At 39.2% G+C, this 21,306-nt stretch overlaps 1 pseudogene; it reads right to left on the minus strand.

The window, feature by feature from the left end:
- Window positions 1–1,196: 1,196 nt before the first annotated feature.
- Window positions 1,197–10,306, minus strand: LOC113040803 (complement C3-like; annotated as a pseudogene).
- Window positions 10,307–21,306: the final 11,000 nt, after the last annotated feature.

Here is a 21,306-nt window from a genome sequence, read left to right on the forward strand (position 1 = left end):
ACATATAATAGCCTACATTTTAATATACAAGCTGTGACACTTTGGACACTCCTGCCAGTTGCTATTTACAGTTTACCTAGCAGCATTTTAGATATGTGCTATTTACACTAAGTGAAAATTAGTCACGTTATATTGACGTTATGTAAAAATAGCAGATCTCTGCAATAAGTGTAAATAAATAGTAGCTAATTAGATGCTTTTTATACTTATAAATAGTGGCAAATACTATTTGCACCTCAGTATTGCTGTACATTAACAGGATGCAATACTAGTATTGATTTTAATAACAATGATTTTATTTATTGAAATTATTAAATAGATGCAGCTTTATTGGGACAACTAAGCCCTCTATAGCCCTCCCCTTATTAATACATTACTATTAAACATTCGTTAAGCAATTGATTTCCAATAGAAGTGAGTTTGGCAAAAGACAGGCTCGAACCCAAGCAATCGTAAAATACTCTCTATGCATCACTTTCTAATCTCCGCCACTGAATAACACTATCCATTGAGATGAAATTAACATGAAACGAGTGTTTATTCTCAAGATTTTTTCTCAAAATTCAATGAGTTTATTTGCAACATTTTATTTAGACTTTTTTGTCGAAATGTAATTTTCATTTTCTCAATTTAATTGTTTCTCATTTAATGAGTTTAAACGCAACATTTTAAATTTACTTTTTTTCTCGAAATTTAAAGTTTACATATAACGACTTGAATCTCAAGATGTTTTTTTTTTGTTATTATTATTGCGTGTCCCTAATCCTCTTCCATACATTCATAACAAACCAGCAAAATATTTTCATCCATTCATAAAAAGTAAAGAAAATTAAAACATAATACATAAATTAAAACATAAAAAATAAATTATAGTAAATAAAATGAAATAAAACACCATTTAAACTATAAATGAAGATTATTTGATAAGTTGTGAATGGCTTTATTTATAAATGGTGAATCATTTTTTTTTATTATAATTATAATACCTTCTGCGCAGTAGCACAAATCTCCTTTACACAGTCTGTATATCGCAGCATCTGTTCTTTCAGGGTGGTAGAACTTTGTACAACGTGCATCTGAAACACACATGCATGCATTTTATGTGTACAGCTCACCTGGTCAGTAATATTCATATATTGTGACTGCAGCAGGCTGTAGCAGACCCACATTATACAGCTGGTGCAATCTGAAGGAAATTACTTCTTTCTCTTTTTGAGAAACCTAATAATACAGAAACCAATACAAAATTACATTTTCCATTTCATATTTTACACTGGAAACTGTCTATGTTAATATTTGCACAAGCCACAGATAATAATAAATAGTATTTATATATAGGTATATACTACATATATAGCCTACTTTATATTGTGCTCATATTATGTGAAATATGACTATATTGTCCACAATGTACGTAAAGGTGAACATGCAGTGACATGAAACTTTGTGGATGTGCAGATACTGGATATTAATGAAGCACTCTGTCAACCAATCAGAATGAAGAACTCAACAATATTTCATAGAAATATAAAACAATAGCACATGTTTCCTGATTAAAAGAAAACAAGATTGAATCTGTTTATGAAATCATCAGACAACAACCAGCTGTCACTTGTATTCATGATCATGATGCTAACACACTGCCAATGTGAGAAAAGCTCATTCGGGCAAAAAAAAAAAAAAAAAAAAAAATTCTCATATATCTAAATGAGCACATAATGATGAATTACAAATAAAATGGTTTCTTGACATAATAATAGACTTATTAGGATTTTTTTTCACATACATGAAATCCATAGTGAGCTTGTAACTTGCAATGGCTTCTCGTTTTGCTAAAGAAAAAAAAAACAGCACATAATGAAGTGTTATGGAGGTTTAATTTAGCTCTGGATGTATGGAAAGTGCCACAGAAAGAGCATGAACTCAATCTTACCTTCAGCATCTCTCTCCATTTTAACAGTCAGATCAAAGAAAGTACAGTCAGATTTCTTCTCGGCAGGTCTGGCGTAGTACAGCGTCAGAACCTGAAAAAAGCAGCTTGTCTCAGATTAGATGTTAACATGCTTTAATCTTGCTGTTGACTGTATAAACCCTAATGAACACTCACTGAGAGAGTGGCTGTTCCAGTTCCTTTAGCAGTTACATTGAACTCCTTGTTTATCTCCACCTGTTGAGTGAATGCATGTACTCGAGTCATCAGATTAATCAAATCCATGATGTAACTGAGATATTGAAGATTTCGCTGACCAAACGCTATTGACGTAGAGAAAACTAATTATGACTCTCATAATTCTTAATTTAATATCACACCACAAAAACTTTCAACTGACAGTGAATCTAGTGGATGAGTTACTCCTCACCTTATCTAATCGTGTGAAATGTGCATTGTCTCTTTTGATAATCCATCTGACAGGTCTCCGTCTTCCTGCCATGGACAGCTCCACTTCCATATTGAAGTTTTGTGGGTCCTTCACCTGCGTGCGATACTCTGCCACGGCCTGGAACACCATGATGGTCGCCTAGAAAAGACAGAAAAGCATTCAATTCCTGTCCTGCACTTGTTCTGCTGTCTATCAGTCAAATGGTGAGGTGTTATTGTATCTGTGTGGTGCCAGATCCTCCATAGTGAGTCTGCTGTCTGTTCAGCCAGTGCACTGCTTCTCCTGCTTTATCAAAGTCTCTGTCCTTCACAAGCGCCAGCACAGCGTAAGCCGTGGCCTCTAGTGAGTGATGAAGCTGTCCCGGGACAGTCCAGGACCGACCGGCTGTGTCAAACACAACACAGCAATAGAAACAGGATCAAACATTACACCACTAAACATCTCTGATTCTTCTATTATTTATTCTTGGGTCAGAGTGAGTACTGCTGAATGTTGTACCTTCATGTTGTGAGGAGTGTTTCATCAAGATGTCTTTATTGAGTTTGTTCTCATTGGCCATACGACATCATCGCTACAGCGTAAGGGTTGGTCAGTAGTGGAAGTCAACCTTCCAAGAAAGAAACAGCCTTCCTGATACTTTGATGCAGACCCTATAAATGTGTGAAAGGTAAAAATAAGCTCTTAGATCAAAATTCACCATAATCAACTGTTAAAGGAACAGTTGACTCAAAAATTACAATTCTGTCATCATTTGCTCACTCTCAAGTCGTTCCAAAGGAAGATAGTTTGTAGAAAGCTGGTAACCAAACAGTTGCTGATCCCCATTTGACTCCCATAGTATGGAAAATATATTATGGAAGTCAGTAGAGACAAAAACCTGTTTCGTTACCTTCATTCCTTTGGAACAACATGAGAATGAGTAGATGACAGACTTCATGTCTGAATGGACTATCATGTTAACTCCGGAAGCTTCATCTGTGTTGTCCACTAATCTGTATAATGACTGGATCGCTCACTGCGCTGCTGTTAGGCGATAAAGATATCGTAAGTGTTTGAGCGGCCATGTTACTATTCCCCACCGACAGAGAGCATTGGACAGCCAAAATCTATGACCTAAATCACCTGATGTTGCAATGTTTTTAGGATGTCTATGTGAATTAATTGTTACTTCAGATGTAATCTGTAATGTTATTGGTCTTTTCAGATAGGATAAGCGATATATTGGAGTTGGCTTACTTTACGAATAAAAACAATATTAGAGAAATCTTTCAGATAAAGATTTAAGAATGAGCTCTTTCTTACTGTAATACATATATGGAGGATCTCATCTGGAATCTGAATCTGGTGGAGAGGTGGCAATATTTTTCATGATTTCATGAGCAATTCTCTAATATAGCTCAGTGGTGTTGTCACATGTACAAATCTCAATTCTTTAGAAAACTTTGTCATGAGGGCCCATAAATGATCCAGTCAGAGAGCATGTGGCCAATGAAGCACCAAATCTGCACGTGGTGAAACTAATTCACTTACAGCAAATGATCCAGCACAGATCTCTCTGGCCTCTTGCATAGCAATCACAACAAAAGCTGTCAGAGAGGCATCAGCGTCTTTGCTTTGTATGTCACCCTGGAATAAAGCACAAATAAACAGAATATCACAAAAACAGTCAGTGTGTGTGTGTGTGTGTGTGTGAGAGAGAGAGAGAGAGAGAGTGTGTGTGTGTGTGTGTGTGTGAGAGAGAGAGAGTGTGTGTGTGTGTGTGTGTGAGTGAGAGAGAGAGAGAGAGAAAGAGTGTGTGTGTGTGTGTGAGAGAGAGAGAGTGTGTGTTTAGGATTCTTACAAAGTCAAACTCAAGCAGATTAAAGGAACATGCACTTTACAACTGTGGTAAATTACATGGTTATATACTTCCTCACATTAAATCAGATGATATTGTGCTTTAAAGCATGTAATATTGCATAATTTAAATTATAAAATAATAAAAAGAAGACATTTACAACACTGCATTCGTATTTTTGGTCAAATTAGATGCTGCACAATTGTTTTTTGTTTTTTTAAATCACTGAGAGCGTTGCGTGCGTTTGAGTTTGTTTACAGTCTATCAGATAAAACTATTTGTTCACACAGAGACACACAGAGCTTGCAGATTTGCCTGTAAGCGACAGCAAAGATACATATACACAGACAGCTCACTCATGTTATAAATGGGAGAAACTGCAACACAACATCTTCAGATTACATGCAGTGACCACACTCAGTGTACGGAGAATGTGACTGAAGCTAAAAAGTGGACTATCCAGTAAGATGAATTATTATGAAACCAATGCATTCGCAGTTTCAAGAACCCTATTCAAAATCATTTTCAAGTACTTTTCAAACCCTGAAAATACTATATTAAAATTCAAGCATTTTCAAGGATTTCTAGCACTCATGCGAACCATGTGTTACACATTCAGTAATCATTTGTTCATTAATGTAGAATAAAGTGCAGTGTGCTGGTCTGGTATATAATGTAAATAAGTCTTATTCCATATAGTCAGCATATTGTTATATTTAGTTTATTTGTGCTTTAGATAATGTAATGCTTTACTACTAGGAGTGGTAACCACAGTGAAATAAATCACTGGCTCACTTTCATTCCATCTTTCTTCCATCTTTCTCTCCCTGAATGACAGCTGAACCCTCTTTAAAGGAGCCGTCTTGTGTTTGTTTGTGAAGAATCAGCCACTTGAGGGCGCTGCAGAGCATATCTTCCTCTATAAAAGCAGAGTCATAGGCCATGCTGAAGACTTTGACCACATATGCTGTCAACCTTTAACAGACAAGCAGAAGAACAGAAATTAATTACATTTAAAACAGATTATTATTATTATTATTATTACTATATAAAAAATTACATTTACGTAATGTAAAATGTAATACAGGGGAAAATAGGCATGAAACATAAAAACAAATAATATCATCAAAATGACTTTACCATGTGCTGCTCGGTCTGTTTGTCCATGCAGCGTAGGATCCATCTGATTTAACGGTAACCCAGCTGCCGCTGATAACCTTTATACAAAAAGGATTTAAAAAAAAACAGAATATTTATGTGTTCATTATCTGCACATTTTTTTCTGCTTTTGGTCTGAACTTTTCAAGGGTGTATCTTTGAGAGTACTTTACAATTTAATTACAATTTACAGCTTCTTCATTAATATGTTTTATTTTCTTTATAATTATTTATTCTTTATTTATTTATACAGTGCTTTATACAATACAGAATGTCTTAAAGCAGCTTAACAGGAATAAACAGGAAAAATAATATTATTTGATTCAATAGAATAATAATAATCAATAGAATCAGAATGAGCTTTATTGCCAGGTATGTTTACACATACGAGGAATTTGTTTTCATGACAGAAGCTCCGCAGTACAACAGAATGACAGCGACAGAACATAAAACACATAATAAAAGAATAAAAAATACAAATAAGTAGATAGTGAATGACAATATACAAATTGACAATTGTAGGCAGGTATATTACAAAATGCAGTTATGTATGTACATGTAAATTATGTGCAAAATTTAAGTGTATGTGTGTTAGATAAATAAAGTGTGTGTGTATATAAATATAAAGTGTAGTGTGTTCACAGTTATTATCAGCTGTTCATAAGATGGATTGCCTGAGGGAAGAAACTGGTCCTGTGTCTGGTTGTTCTAGTGCTCAGTGCTCTGTAGCGTCGACCAGATGGCAACAGTTCAAAGAGGGAGTGTGCTGGATGTGAGGGGTCCAGAGTGATTTTGACAGCCCTTTTTCTCACTCTGGATAAGTACAGTTCTTGAATAGAAGGGAGGGTTGTACCGATGATTCGCTCAGCAGTCCGGACTACCCTCTGTAGTCTTCTGAGGTCAGATTTAGAAGCTGAGCTGAACCAGACAGTTACTGAAGTGCAGAGGATGGATTCAATGACGGCCGAGTAGAACTGTTTCAGCAGCTCCTGTGGCAGGTTAAACTTCCTCAGCTGGCGAAGGAAATACAACCTTTGCTGGGCCTTTTTTACGATGGAGTCAATGTGAATGTCCCACTTCAGGTCCTGAGAGATAGTGGTGCCCAGGAACCTGAATGACTCCACTGCAGTCACAGTGCTGTTCATGATGGTGAGTGGGGAAAGTGCAGGTGGGTTTCTCCTGAAGTCCACGATCATCTCCACTGTTTTGAGCGTGTTAAGCTCCAGGTTGTTGAGAGTGCACCAGATAGCCAGCTCTTCTACCTCCTGTCTGTAAGCAGACTCGTCACCGTCCTGGATGAGGCCGATGAGTGTGGTGTCATCTGCAAACTTCAGGAGCTTGACAGAGGAGTGCTTAGATGTGCAATCATTAGTGTACAGGGAGAAGAGCAGTGGGGAGAGAACACAGCCCTGGGGAGCTCCGGTGCTGATTGTACGGGTGCTGGATGTGTATTTTCCGAACCTCACTAGCTGCTGCCTGTCTGTCAGGAAGCTGTTGATCCACTGGCAGATGGAGGTGGGCACGGAGACTAATCAATATGGTGATTATTCAATATTGGATGTCTCCGTACAGCAAACAAAGTTAAAGATGATTTGGGCTGCTGCTCAGCATTGAAATACTCGGCTGGTGCTTGCTGTAGCAGTTGCGGCGCACTTTAGAAAGCATCTGAAATCAACAACTAATATAAATGCATGCTAGTAATGGGAAACAAAGCTTTGCAAAATGATTCACTGTTTCAAAGCATTCAAAATGCAACTCACTTCTAATGCCTACGGGTCAAAACTGTGTAAATGTAAGAAAAGCTTATGTCGAAACGAGCATAAAACAGCTTTTACAAACCCAAAAGTGTTTTATTGAAAATATAATCTATCAAATGCAAATAAGTCATTATCTAATACCATTAAATATCAAGTGTCTGTATAATATGTATTCTTTAATCAATTTTCAGTGGCTTGTTTTATTTGTTCTATGGATGGCTCAGCTAAACAGGCCAATAACAATAAATAATACTACTTAATCATACAAATGCTTCATTAAAACATCTACAAATGTATAAAACTGAGCTAAGACCAGTTAAAAAACATAGATGCTGGTTCGCTGCTGGGGGGACAATCTCTGCACTCATCAGACTTTGCTACAGCCTGGAATTGAACTGCTGGTTTTGTCTGGTCAAAGGAGAACTGCCTTTAACTCTCATTTTGCATTATTGACACACTGTTTTCTAGGGGTGACCCCGAATAGTCAACGAATCGATGCTTTGATTAGAGGAGTCTGATTCAACTACTAATCTAACAGCTGAATATTCGCAGGGTGTTATTGATTATGCCATTCTGACTATATGAGCTCAAATGTCTGATTTCACATAAAACTATATTCGGTTTTATATACAGCCTATTATGATAAAGCTGTAAGAATCTGAAAAGAAAGAAGCTTCAAATTAATATTTTAAAGTGCGTGAATAAATCCAACCAGATTTATAGATTTATGTTTCACTTTCTATGATCCATGACCGACAGACGATCTTGGCAGCAGGGATTTAAAACTTTACCAAGGCTCAAACTGACACAGACAGAGACTGGATTTTTTCGAACAGGTAGGGTACAAGTGATTTCAAATATTCAGCCGGTGTATATATATCGTGGATATATTATTTACCTGATATACGATGCGTTTGGTGTTGAGTCAAGCGCTTCATTGTAGTACTACGGTGATATCTCTTCAGTGCACAATGTGAGCAGGTCAAGCTACAATGCAGAATATTAATAACTATGACTAAAACTATTATATACATACTATTATAATGAGAAGACCATTGCACTAAAACACTGTGAATTTTTTTAGTTTAGCTGCCATGTTTTTGCACATTGTTTCATGAAGAACGCCTCCACAAAAGGAGTTCGCATTCAGAGCCACGCAGATATGTTCATGTGCATTCAGGGCCTTTTTGCAAATAGCCTTTGAGTCTTAATATTAACGTAATGTTGTATAAATAACGAAGCGTGTCCTGAAAAGTCCTGAGACTGCGCTGTTTTATGGTAAGACTATCTACGTTATTTGCATTTAAACTCAGATGGAGTCAAACGATTAAGACTTTTTATTTTTACAGCAGACACGAGTAGAAGCCATAAGGATGACGTGACTACCTGGGGTATGTCTCAAATCGATGCTTGGGACCAGAGTTCTTGGATGAGCAAGCATGACGAGGTTTCAACCACCAACGTGGGTCAAACACCATATCCGCTCAGCGTCGTCGGAAGAAGTAGAAATGGAAGAAGTGCCGGCGCCTCAGCCGGTTGATGAACCATTCGATGATCTGCCTCTGACTCATAGGCCCATTAATTCGATAGAATCATTTGGTCAAGAGTTTCACGATGCACAGGATGACATAAACAACAAATACGTCGTACTCCATGATGTACTAGATGATATTAACAACAAATTGATTGCGTTGCGCAGTGAGTCTCGTGACAGACAAATCGAAACCCATAGCAGATTAGACACGTTGCACGGCGAGCTCCGTGCCTATCCCCTCAAGACACGCAGTCGATTCGATGCGCAGGATCGCTTTATTCAGGATCTGGCCAATGCAATATTCCATCGCGTTGATGCTATGAGATCAACGATTGATCAGCAGTTTGATGAAATGATCGTATGGTGAGCTAATACCAACAGGAATTGGTGCTCATTTTGCATCAACTCATTCTCACCATCATAGATGAGACCATGGAGTCAAATTGAATATAGATTAATTCCGAGTAATTCTTATATTTCATCTATACTTTGTTTACATATGATCTGATATTTCAAGTAATTCTTATATCGCACATTTTTTATACTATATGAAATGTATAATAGTTCATGTATGCTTTTTTTATACTATATGAAATCTGTAATAGTTCATGTATGCTTGTTTTAACTATGATTTTGTAATAATACGTGTTTTGGTCTGAAATCTAAAAATGGACGGGTCAGACGACGCAGACTTATGTCAATCAGACCAATCCTCCACAGAACTGACGCCGGACGAGATCGAAATGCTAAGTATAATGCCAGACTCTTTAGAACAGTATTTGTTTAATCTATAATCCCCTGCTATTTTGGATCTTTTTGAATTAGCCGTAAATCCAAATATGAATTTGTTTGATCCTCTGCTAAGCCTAGACAATGATCCCGTTGTACAACACGGCAGTGTTTTAAACACCCCCATCGGCAGCGTGTACCGAAGCTGATCCTGACAACACAGAGCACCCTGCCGTTAATGATACTTTGCAACCGTCCGCATCAGGTAATGTCGACCCTACTACACAGACTCGGTTAAGCCGTACAGACGTTGACAGGTTGATTCGCGAGGGTGGGGACGTTAACGGATATCATGTTTTACCACGACCTCGTTTCAATAGCGTGGCATTGAGTAGGACTACGAATCTGAGAGAGATTAACTCTACAGATTTGGCCTCTTACCACATCCGCTTACACGACATGCTTACTGGAATTGTGAATTTCGCTAGGGAATTTGACCAAAATTCTCCGGTTATCAATATTAGATTGATGGCTCCCAGTTTACAGACGCCCGTTAGTGGGGTTTTAACCCACGTTGATAATTACGATGTGGTTGGGTTTATGGATCAAATTGAAAAAGTTTAACAGAGCAATGACCGGTTACTATCTGACCAAACTGTAGAATTTGAAGCTTCCGTAGCCATGAACAGACAAGGCGGGGGTCGTCGGAAACTCACGGACTTGGCTGTTGATGAGGAAAAAGACGAGTTTATTTTGCCCAACCAATATTTCAAATAATTTGTGCTTCTCCATCTGTCTCGCCCGTTTTCTTAACCCCCAACACCCCGAGAGTGAGTTAGAAAAACTGGCTATCATCATCCTAAACAGCCTCGGCTTCTCAATCCAATACCGAATCGGTCTCGGCCGACATAGCCTCGTTTGAATGAGCGCTAGGCATTAAAATCGTCGTATTTCACAGATCTAACACCATGGTCTTAGAAACCTACAAAAATTCAGAAGAACCCCATCCAAAAACGGTCTTCCTGTATCTCCACGACGACCACTACTACATGATAACGAGTTTGAAGGCATTCTTCGGTTCAACATTTGTGTGTCCATTTTGCTACAAATTTTAGACCAGCCACAGAGACCATCGATGTAAGCCAGGGGTTCCCAAACTTTTTAGCCCGCGACCCCATGATAAATGCGCTGCTGCCCCGCCCCCCCCCCCCCAAAAAAAAACACACGCGCACACACACACACGCGCGTGCGCACATGCACACACACACACACACACACACTCATGCTAATCCGCTAGATGTGTCACTTTATATGCTTTCCATGGTGACGCGTCATTGCTTGTCACGTGACATACCGCAGCAACAACAGAGCTGAATGAATTATCTGCTTTTGTCATTTTTCCTTTTTTATTCAAAATATTAACAAATTTGTTAGATATGGCATGAAATAGCTGATATTCCGATTGTCAAATATATGCAAGTGGAAGTGTTTTCTTGTTTAAACACCTTTATAATGATTGCGTTAGTTGAGCTGTATGCGCGATGGGCGCCGCCATCTTAGTTTGTGCCGCAGACGCAGTTCAGAGAATCAGATCTGTTGGATTTACAACACGTGAATTCATCCACTTCTCCCGAAATACATAAAAGTAAGTGGCTGGTGAACTGGGAGAATAATGGAGTAAACTTTAAAGTTACTTACACAATGTGTATCTGATATGAATAAAATGTGTCTAATTATAATGAAAAAGATTATTATTGCCTCTTCCTTTGACATCAGTGTGTATTTTACAAACTCTAAATGTATTGTTTTTTCTAGTACTTATATGTCTGAAACCTAAAATAAACATTATGTGGTTGAAAACACTGAAAAGTTGTGATGACAGCTCTGAGCGCACTTGTCTCTGGCTCAGCGCCAGCCAACTCGCGAGAGCACATTTGAATTTCACGTCATGCACTGACCGGTGTGGTCGTACACTCCAGGGACTAGCCTAGACTGATCACACCTGTGTGATCGTACGTGCGATGCGAAAGAGTTAAATTAATTGAAACAAAAATATATAAAGCCTATATCGAAATCATCTCGCGACCCCTGCGCCGGGGTCCCGCGACCCCTACTTTGGGAACCACTGATGTAAGCACATCTGCAACATCTGTTTTGATACGGAATGTTACAGGTTCAATGCAAGAATCATACGCTAACAACGTTGTGTTATTGTGTGAAGGATGCATGAAGTACAGGACGTCATTCTTACACTGCACCCAACTCGACCCTTTTGGGTTCACGACGCCAGCGCCAGCTGCGCAATGAGGGTCTTCAAAACACATTATCTCGCCAGAAACACGCTCGCTCTGGCGCATAACAAAGAGTACATCCATCAGAATAAGTCCTACTCAAGTGGTTCGAGCCAATGGCTCGGGTATATAAAAAAAAAATTCGAAACGTGGACGTTCATCACGGTATCGATCGGTAAGTACTTTTTAGACGGCTACTACGAGCAGGACGGCGTCAGGCATGGCTTAGAATATGGGGAGTGCGTCTTCCATGGGCACTGCTGTTGCTTTGAACCCAATCAGATGCATCCCCTGTCCGGAGTACCCTACGAGTTCTCAGGAATCCGTTTGCGGAACGCCTACGGTTTGTAAATCGAGGTTCTGTGGGAATGTGAATGGAATCAGATGAAAAAGACATATCCCTTCGTGATAGATTTTATGGCCGATTATTCCACCCCAGAGAGATTTAATCCACGCGATGCGGTTTACGGAGGCCGGAACCAATGCCTATAAACTATACCACGAAGTGAGGGGCGATGAGAAAATAAGATATCTGGATTTCACCAGTCTGTACCCTTTCTGTCAGGCCAGGAAAAGCTACCCGATAGAACACCCCGAAATCATTTTCGCAGATTTCGAACCGATTTATAATTATTACGGACTCAAAGCCACCATGTAACCTGCAACTTACTGCACCCCGTCCTCCCTTTCAGATCCCAAGGAAAACTCACATTTCCACTATGTAGAACCTGTGCTCAAGACCAAAACCAGACCTCGAGCTGTACCCACATGGACCAGGAAAGATCGCTCTCGGGCTGCTGGGTCAGTATCGAGCTTTTAAAAGCCATCAAGAAGGGCTATGTGATAGCCAAGATAGACGAGGGTTGGCATTATCCACAATGGTCAGACACGTTGTTGTCGGGTTACCCTTCGAAAGTCGTCACAGATGCAGAGAAAGAGGCTTACATTTGTGACGATTTTGAAAAATAAGGTATTCAACACGAGCCCGAAGATTTCACCAGAATCGTTTTTGGCAACACCGACACGTTGGCCTATTTCTCATTCGTTTCAGATGACGTAGCTCTAGTCCAGCATAAACCTGACAAAGATGACGTTTGCAAGGTGCGCGACATGAATGTTTTTGTAGACGCTTTCACTACAGCACACGCCCAACTGGAGATGTAAGAATTGATGGACAGACTAGGCGACCGACTGCTATACTCTGACACAGACAGCATCGTATTTGTGTCTAGGGAAGGCAACTGGGAGCCTCCTCTGGGTGATCATTTAGGGGAGCTGACGAGCGAATTAGATCCCGATGACCATATAACTACCTTCTGTGCCAGCGGTCCCAAATCGTATGCTTTCGAGACGGTCAAAGGTAAAGTTTCCATGAAAGCCAAGGGCATAACTCTGAATGCTTAAAATTCCAAAGCTATCTGTCTCGAATCCCTGATTGGTCTAGTTGACAGCTATGTGACGTCTCATGATAGATCCAAATACTTCCTGGCTCAGAGGGAAAACATTGTGAGAGATAAAAAGACTCTGACATTTCAAAACAAATCAGTCGTTAAAAGGTTTAAGGTCGTCTACGATAAACATAGGCTTTTAAGCAATTATACCACGCTTCCTACGGCTACTGATCAGATGACGATGCACAGAGGGTCTCAGGATGTGTCCGATTTTGATTTCAGACTTCAACACCCTTTCAGCTGCGGTGTATGTGGACCGTCCAAATACGGAAAGTCTTATTTTGTAAAACTTTTGTTGGAAAAAGTCTTAAATATCATTTCAAAGAAAACTGAAAACATTGTTTGGTTGTATGATTGCTGACAAACTTTGTATGATGATTTACTGCAATTGTATGACATTAAATTTATACAAGGAATACCCCAGAGTCTGAATGATGATGATTTACTGCCTGTTACCACCGCTAACCTTCTCGTGGTCGACGATCTCATGGAGCAAGCTAGCGCTAACGTTGAACTGCAGCGTGTGTTCACTCAATACTGCCACCATCGTAATCTCAGTTCTACTTACATAGTGCAAAATTTATTTGCGCAGGGAAAGTCGAGCCGAACCATCATCTTAAACGCCAATTATATGATCCTGTTTAAAAATCCTCGGCACGTCCATCAAGTGGCGATGCTAGGTCGTCAAATTAACCCGGAAACACAAAATACTTTATGGAGTGTTATCACAACGCAGTCGACCAACCTTTCAGCAAATTAATGATAGACTATAAAGTAAAAACTCCGGAGCAGTACCGTCTTAGAACAGGATTGCTTTCAGACCGTCAAGTGGTTTATATCCCTAAAAAAAGAAGAGCGTGATAACCATGTCCGCCAGATTTTGAAAAAATCTGCCGGTGTTAAAACTGCTACATAAAGCCACTCCTAAACAACGACGCCTTATTTTACAATCGGCGTCTGAAGAATTATTTTTAGCACTCTGTGAAGTGGCTCTAAACATCCTCTATGGCATCATTCCGTTCCACAGGCAACAGTACCAAAAACTGAAAAAGAGAAAAGCAAATATTAAATTTGTAGCCAATTAAAAAATTGGCATAGCGGCCAAGAAACGAGTCTTCAACCAGAAGGCAGGGTTCCTGTTACTGCTCCTAAGCGTCGCCGTACCGTTTCTCACGAGCTTGATAGTGAATCGCTAGGATGGAGTATGCCGAAAAGATGTATTTAGTCCCTCACCATCAACTGGATAAGCTCAAGAGTGAAAATGCTTGTGAGAACATTCAACAGACCGTGGAGAGCGATTTGGATGCTGCCATAAGAAATATTTTACACCGCACGGATTTGAATCCTTTCGAAAAAGTCAAATTTTACAGCCATATCCTGAGCAGGTTTTTGACCTTCATTAAACAAGGGGACCGTGAGAGCGGTGTTTTAACGCTTTTGTTACTCGATCTTGGTCCCGGTCATAAAGACAAATTGCCGACTGCCTGGAGGTCCGAGGGTTTAGGAGTGACAATGTTGTCGGGAGCCCAATTGTTTTCAAAGCACGATTGCAACTCTATGCACCGTCTGACCGTTTTAGCCGAGACCCAGTTGTTGTGGAGGCTCGATGGACTGCAGGCGTCAGTCGGAGTATGTAGGGTTGCGTCATCGTCGGGAGGGTCGAGAATGCTGCCAAAAGAGATACCGCAGCTGCATAGGTGGTCTTCAGCCATGGTTTATAAATGGTGCTTGGGAGAGTTGGGTCGCCGTATTTTATGAACGCTGTGGAAAAGGGGTGGGGGCATTGGAGCGCTTCAGCCTTGATTTATATACAACACTTTGCAATGTCCGACCGCCGTGCTTTATGATGGCTGTAGTGAATGGGCGGGGACGACAGAGCGTATGTGCTGCTCCGCGCACATCTCTCAGGGTGGAACAGCTGCACTTTAATTTTGTTGTATCCGTCATGCATGTTACACCATTTGAACATTTTGTTGATGAAAACTCTATTCAGTAGATCCAGATCGCACCACTTGAACAAAAATTGCATTTCATACTGATCGTGATGCTCGTTAGGCAGGATGTTTCCCAACAGAGTGTTGTTGAGCTTTGTCTTGTCTTTACAGGAGAATATGTAAACAGAATCATTTGGCCTCTTTTGAGTATGGTCACCCACCAAATGGTACTGGACATTCGGGGTCGCCCCGTCACACTCCCCCACGTACAAAGGCTCCTCGCCGCCATCATTCAGATCATTCCAGACACGTTTGTAAAATAGAGACCAGTCTTTTTCAGGAAATACCAGACACTCGTCTTCCCCAGCCTGAAACTCACAGAGGCCGTCAGTGGTGTAAAGCTTAACAACTCGAGTTGGTTTGTGAAAATTGTATTCGAATACAAGGTTACTATGCATCATAAATTCACCTTTAGTCCATTCCGAAATTTCATGGAGAAAACTTGTCAAACGGATGTGTCCGAAAGGTTTTCTCGGCGCTATAGTCAGACTATCCGCCATCCTGTTGCTCAGCCCAGCATCTGGTGATTGAGGGGAGGATGAACCATCCATGCTCATGTGCTCATGTTTCCCTTTCTGGTAGTGCATGTAGAACACACTGATCCCATTTATATACTGCTCAGGAACGTAATGGGAGTGGGTGTCAGACAGTTCTCTCTGCATGCAGCCAACTGCACACGCATATACATAACCACACAAACACACACACACATAACCATATAATTGGGACAAAGTTCAAACAACCTAACTTGGACAAAGTTCAAACAACCGGCAAAAAACATCTGTCAAAACCACATGATTGATGCATGGGGAGGGTTTCATATAGCACAAAACTACCCGTCAAAAACTATGATTTAGGACTAACTAGGTCAATAGGGTAAAAGCTTCTGTCAAAACCACATGATCGATGCTTGGGAAGGGGTCAATAGGTTAACCCATGAACTCATTCGGAAAGTTCAACCCATTCATCATAAGGTCATCGAAAGTTCAACCTGTCAAAGGTCAAAGTCATAAATCATCTTGACACAAAGTGTATGGTAGGTACTACTGCACTCGGAGGGGGTCTCGCCTTGTAGAACCATTACTGTCATGCACACATGGAAATATGCATGTCTGCTGATGTAGCAGATTATATTTGTAACCAGGGGTAAAAATAAATAAAAAATTTTGTTGTCATTTCTTTAAATATTATATTTTGTATTATAAGTTAAAATCTTGACATGTTGAGAGTATTTTTGTTGAAAGTTAATGTAATTTTCTTACCTTGTCAGTGACGAATGATGGACCGGGTAAAACGGGAAGAGAAACGGGAAGAGGTGTGAAAGTTAGCAAGTCGGTAGTGTAGATAGTTTGAAGTGCATAATTGTACGTGCAAGTTAGGGCCTTTCCGAATGAAAGCCAGAAACTAATTTATATCATTCAGGTGATGTAACATGGACTTTCAACTAGAAGTCTATATGTATATCATCGAGTGGACAACTCAGGACTGTGTCTGCTGGATCGCTCTGTCGTTGGCTAAATCAGAGGATGACAAAGGCAGAGTGTTTATGGAGGCTGCACATCCGTGGTTCAAAGAAGATTGAAAGCCAGATAGCGCTATGAGCTACCAGGAGATATTCAGAGTTTCTCCAGCCACGAGGGATTCAATGTGTCATCACATCATGGGTCAACGTTATCGGGGGGTTTCCTGAGTTGGATTGAACGCATCATTTCGCGCCATCTTGCTCTCATCATCGAACGGTAAACATGGAGAGATGTAAAGCCGACTGAGGTACCATTGTGGCCCCTTTTCATTTATGGGCCCCAACGAATACAAGCTTGCAACGGGGCTAAAGACTTTTTTTTATAGAGATTGGCTTTTATTTTTATTTATTTATTTTTTTTTTCATCTTGTGAGTGTTCATACCTTTCAGTATATTGATTGTGTTTTTTGCGCTATATACAACAGACAATACAGATCATTGATTTAAAAAATTGTCTTGAATGGTTTGTTTAAACCTACTGATGCTTGAACATCTTTTTAGTTACTGTGAAATATGTAGAGTTTAGCACATTTAACTAAGTTTATTAACAAATAGTTTCCCTGCCTAAATAATAGGTAGGGAAACCTCAGGGGTCAACGAGAAAAGAGAGGAACACAGTAAGTGAATCGAACTCAGGGAGCTGGGGGTTTTTTTGTAATAAAGGAGTAAAACAGCACTACATATTCTTAGACTCATTGTCATGCACCAAACACGTATATATTATGATGCTAAACTCTCTGAGAATTGTGATGACAGAAATGCAATTATAACAACCAGCCCCAACATTAAATATTGTGAGAAAATCCTCATACAGGGACTATAAAAGCTGCCATGGACATTATTACTGTAGATATACTGTAGACTTCATCTCTCTCAAAATAAAACATTCATACAACGTTAAAGAAATAATCACTACACATTCATAAAAGCATCTTTTTCCTTACCAGTAATTGAGATGTACGTGTCAGCAGGTGTTTTCTGGAAGAAGATCAACAGGTGTGAAAGATTTAAAAACTAAAGGTTTTTCCCCTTATCCATTTAGGAAGAGAAACAGAAGAACATCAAGATGTAGAAAGAGTCACGTGCTGATCACATTTTGGTGAGAAAAGAGTAGCAGTTCATTGTGATATCTGGATTGAGTAAGGCTAATGATATTCATAGAATTTTTTTCAGAATTGGCTAGAAGTGTCTGCAACGTTGTATAATGGCAGTGTAACATAGTGAAGTTATTGTGTGTTTCACAGTAAATCTCACCGTTCTTAACAGGATTGAGCTCCACATTTCCTCTTTGTACTGAAGTCAGCACACCCTCAGACTGAAAGAGAGAGAGCAAGTGTGTATTAATTGTCCGTGATGTTCTAGTTTATCTATTCAAAACATGATCTGTTTATCATATCATGAACCAAGAAAGAAAGGAAAGAAATATAAATGTTTGAAACAGTGTCACCACAACTCTCTCTAGCTCTCTTCACAGCATAAATGTGAGGTGACTGCGCGCCGTTCAGTGGCAGCGTTTTTTTTTAAATATTTTTGTTTTAGTTAAACCAAAGATATAATATATTTAAAGTAAAAGAAGTAATATTTGTACCCACCTTTGCATCTGACTGGTTCTTTTCGCATCTGTGTGTCTTGTTTTCTTCTTTCTCCAAGTGGGAAATAAAACTTGATCTGTGATTGGTCAGGTTTCGCGCTCATTTTTTCTTAACTGTATTTAGATTTACAGTAAATTAAAAATACTGTATTTTAGTGTCGCCAAGAGGTTATTCCCCAAAATGTAACTTTAAAATACAGTAATATGCTGTATAACTGTATTACAGTAAAATACAGTTCATTTTACAGTTAAATACTGTTAAATTTACAGACATTTCTAACAGTGTATATATATACTATTACAACTGTCGAGGTTAACGAATTGTGGAAGTGTTTATTATATAATACTTTTTTCAATCTTTTCACATCATATGAAAGGCTACAGTGATGAGCATTGAGTAAACAGAGTCTGTTTATCGTGTGCATGCAGTGATATAATGCTCGTCATTATTGCAACACGTTTTCTCTAACAGAATGCTTTCACCACAACTAACAGCAAACACATGAATAGACCACATGAATACAGTAAGAGCTTTGTTGTGCAGCATAACAGCGTCATTTATTGTAACGGCAGTTTAAGCAAGTGTTCAGATATACACGCGATTTTATATATATATATTAGGGGTGTAACGATACGCGTATTCGTATTGAACCGTTCGGTACGACGCTTTCGGTTCGGTACGCGGTACGCATTATGTATACCGAACGGTTCGTTGGAGTAATTATTTATATTTGGAAAAAAAAAAAAAAAAAGAGAGAGATAGAAATATAATGATATGCGTTCAACAAGGTAGCCCAATAACCCAAACAACGTAACAGGCAACGCCCCTGACACTCCCGAAGAAGAAAAAAACACCATCTTATATGTTTATGTTAGGCTACTCAGCAGGCGCTCGCTCACTCAGTACGCGCTGAAGGCTCGTTGCAAAATAGCCAATGCGTTTAACAGACTAGAAATGAGAAGATCCCCCAATAACCAACAGGTCTGGTGTTTGGGTGCACTTTGGATTCCCTTTAAGCTATAATGGTGATGGCAAGAGAGTGGTGGATAAAAAAACAACGGTATGTCGCATCTGCAACATGACAGGGTACACCAGCGGGAATAAAAAAAAAAAAAAAAAAAAACACCAGCGGGAATATCTGGGATATATGCGTCAGTACTATCTGGGAAAAGACGAAAAAAAGGAGAAACATGCACGCAGCAAACTATCCCTGCAGCATTTAGACACTATAGCTTACAGGGAATCCAACCCAAACACCAGACCTGTTGGTTATTTTAGGATCTTATATTTCTGGTCTGTTAAATGCATTAGACATTTTGCAACGAGCCTTCAGCGCGTGCTGAGTGAGCGAGCGCCTTAGGGGCCGTTCACATATCGCTCCTAAAAACGCATGGAAAACGCTAAGCGCGTCTTTCTCCTCCTTTACAAAGCGCTCGGGCAGAAGCGCTCATGAGGCGTCTGTCTTTGCTAAGCAACAATGACGTGCTCTCTCCATGAGACGCGGAAATTTCAGCGAAGGATAAATGGATTTGCAGCTCTAAAAATCGCTTGCAGTAGCTCTGCTACTAAATTTATTTCAAAATTGCAATCCATATACAACTATGATCAGCTATTCCTTCATCTTGGCTGAGCTCTCAACCTTGTTACGGGAAAGGATGAAGCTGATTGGTTGGTTCTTGTCACATGACCCGCGGTGCGCTTGCGGCATTCTGAAAAGTTGAGATGTTTTTACATTTTGCTGTATCTAAAACGTATCGAACCGAACCGAACCGAACCGTGACATCAGTGTATCGTATCGAACCGAACCGTGAATTTTGTGAACCGTTACACCCCTAATATATATATATATATATATATATATATATATATATATATATATATATATATATATATATATATATACAGTATATATATTATATATATATATATATATATATATATATATATATATATATATATATATATATACAGTCGATTAACGCATATATGCGTTTTGAGTCATTTTCTCTGGATAACCCAGAAAAGAACTTAAATTACACTCTCAGTTTTAATCGTACAGATAAGAGCAATACATCAATCGAATCTGTAAAGGGTATACTTTTTTTGTAAACAGATATAATAACAAAACACCTTAGTGCACTTATAAAATAAAGATAACAAACAAGGTTCGCTGTCTACAGCCTTTGTGTGCTCTGATCTTCATTTACAAACACGTCATTAAAATGAACTGTAACTCCGTGAATACTCAACGAAGAGACATGAGAGAGATATCTATAGAAAGCCTGAAATGTCTACTTTTAAACTAAATAAGTGCTGCCGAAAACAAATATTCTGAGATAAAGTAATCCATATGAAAAAAACGCGATGCCTATTTTTCATGTCTGCGTTCATTATATCTTATGTGACCACTCCCCCGCGCTTAACGCGCAATTCAGATTCAAACTGAAGCGCGCGGCTTGAATACACCCACACAGAAGAAAAAGCAGCGAGACTGTTCTTCAAGATTTTATTTTATTTTACTGTTTGCTTTGCGATGAGAGGAATAAGACATAAATCACTCCAAAAAGATGTGATGTGGTTGAGGATTTGAGAAATGGATTTCCTCAGAAAAAAGAATGAAGCACTTTATTCAGCAGAGATCATAAACATGAGTAAGTCTCTTTTTATTTATTTGTACTAGTTTTCACATAACGTGTAAACATTTTACTAGTTAGACTTTTTCCAAATACTTTTTCCAAACTATAATTCCTGACTAAATGTATAATCAAGTGAAACATTATGAAGTTTCAATAACAATATACAATACTATACCATTCAAAAGCTTGATGTAAATAATATAAATGTGACAAATAGAGATAACTCTAACTGTCACAGCCACACCTTCTACACTCCCGGAATCGGACACTTACGCCACACCCACTCGTCCCCAATCACCAGAATTCTGAACACCTGTGCATCAGGTGGACACCATCACACACTGGCCTCAACCTGGTTCCATTAAAGAACTCCAACGCTTCCTGGGCTTTGCCAACTTTTATAGAAGATTCATAAAAAATTACA

Source organism: Carassius auratus, chromosome 22, assembly GCF_003368295.1.
Source record: "Carassius auratus strain Wakin chromosome 22, ASM336829v1, whole genome shotgun sequence".
In the NCBI taxonomy this organism is placed as follows: Eukaryota; Metazoa; Chordata; class Actinopteri; order Cypriniformes; family Cyprinidae; genus Carassius; species Carassius auratus.